This window comes from Trichechus manatus, unplaced genomic scaffold (assembly GCF_000243295.1).
Source record: "Trichechus manatus latirostris isolate Lorelei unplaced genomic scaffold, TriManLat1.0 scaffold00167, whole genome shotgun sequence".
Taxonomy (NCBI): Eukaryota; Metazoa; Chordata; class Mammalia; order Sirenia; family Trichechidae; genus Trichechus; species Trichechus manatus.
In genome coordinates, this window is record NW_004444103.1 from 249,404 (window position 1) to 251,489 (window position 2,086).

Sequence of the window (2,086 nt, forward strand, 5' to 3'; positions counted from 1 at the left end):
TCTAAATGGTGAAGATGGGATGTAATAATCAGACAGACAATACTAATGAATATGCAGATGAATATTTAGTACAATAAAACAATGTGAGCTAATTTTCCTAACTTTCAAAATATTTTGTACAGATATGGTTGTTGCAAATGTCTAAACTGTTTGAGTTTTCCATGGGATTAATCTTGGGTTCTTCTGCATTTCTGAATAGGGCTAGCACCATCTTGTCCTATTGGGAGCAGAGTTTTGGGAAGTGTTGACTCAGTAGGGATGAACCCAATCACCTGAAGCCATGCATTGATAGACATGCACATTTCCCGGTGATTGTCATTCAATATGGTGTCAGAACAATCTCTTTACCCTTTTCCCCCTACATAAGAAGCCCCTTACCACACCATTCTCTGCTTCACTGACGTTGTGGAGTATTCTGAGTTGCAAAGGAACATAGGAATGTTTTATGTCACTTGCTAACCCCTTATGTCCCAAAGCCAGAAGAGATCTATTCTCATTTTTCATTCTCCCCTCTTTCCTCTGGCAACCTGGTTTGTCCTTCTCAGCCATCCTGCCAACTAGCATTCCAGCAGGAAAGACCAAGGTGAAATAGATACCTCTCAGAAGACTCTGGAAGCTTTCTAGCCAATTTAGTAAAATTAGCAATTCTATTCCTGAGCTCCAACTGCCTGTAACTTTTTTTTTTTTAAAGTAAAAAGAAAGTTTTATTTTGCATATATTCAAAAGGACAAAAGTGGGAAGTGGACAAGCATGTAACTTTTGTGAAGAAGCCAAGGTTTCCCCGCCGGAGACTTGAGTCACTTCCTCAAATTAAACAGAAATGACACCATCTTAGCTGAAAAATGCACTGAATACTCCTTTTTAATCTCTTTCACTATAACCTTTTCTTGACTTGTGACCTCCTGGGAGGAAATGCCTTACCCTAACTTGTCCTGAATCTCACCTAATGTAATATATTTCATTAGAAGAATTGCCTTCTAGCTCTGATAAAGTAGGAAGGGCACTAAGCTAGGAATTTTTTTAAAAATCTGGAATTTACTCCATGCTTTAGTGGGATCTGGATTAAATATGTATACTATATATACATACATACATAGTGTATATATGTATACATATATACATACATATACACGCATACATGTATATCTGCATATATATTATACATTGGACTAAAGAAATCTCTTTTGCTGCTATTTTACTGTTTGACCTTAAACAATATTGCTTGTCTTATATCCTCAACTACAATAAGTTTGTGAGAATAAATCAGGTACAGAGTACCTAGTAAAATGTCTGTATCAAGTAGGTTTTCAAGAAATAGTAATTACTAATGTTATTTTTATATTTTATTATATCTATGCAACAATACCAGGTATGCCAACCTCCTAGAGTTGTAATGAGGCTCAGGAGAGATCATTTATGTAGAAGTGTTTTATACATTGGAAAGTGTCATACAAGTGAAAGATTTTTATGGAAGTGTTGTATCTGAAGAGTCCCTAGGAGTTGCAAACAGTTAAAGCATTCACCTGTTAACCCGGTGTTTGGAAGTGCGAGTCTACCCAGAGGTGCCTTGAGAGAAAGGCCTGGTGATCTGCTTCTGAAAAATCAGCCACAGAAAACCCTGTGGAACACAGTGCTACTTTGACACCGTGAGTCAGTATTAACTCCTCAGCAACTGGATGGTTAGTGGGTGGGTAATGGTATCTCAATGTGGTTTTAATTTTTATTTTCTTAATGACTAGTACTACTCTCCTTGTAGAGAATAAACTATAAGGGTGAGGAAAGCAAGAAGGCCAGTTAGGGTACTAATGGAAAAGATAAAGATTTCTGAGTCATTAGTTATAGAATATAGTTAAAGATGGGCACGTGGAGAAAAGCTATTGGTATGGATTGAATTATGTCCTCCAGAAATAAGTGTTGTAAATCCTAACCTCTATGCCTGTGGTTATAATCCCATTTGGGAATGGGTTGTATTTGTTATGTTAATGAGGTAAGATTAATGCAGAGTGTGTCTTGAGTCAATCTCTTTCAAAATGTAAAAGAAGTAGGTTAAAGCAAGCAGAGATGGGAAAGATAGATCCAAGCCACA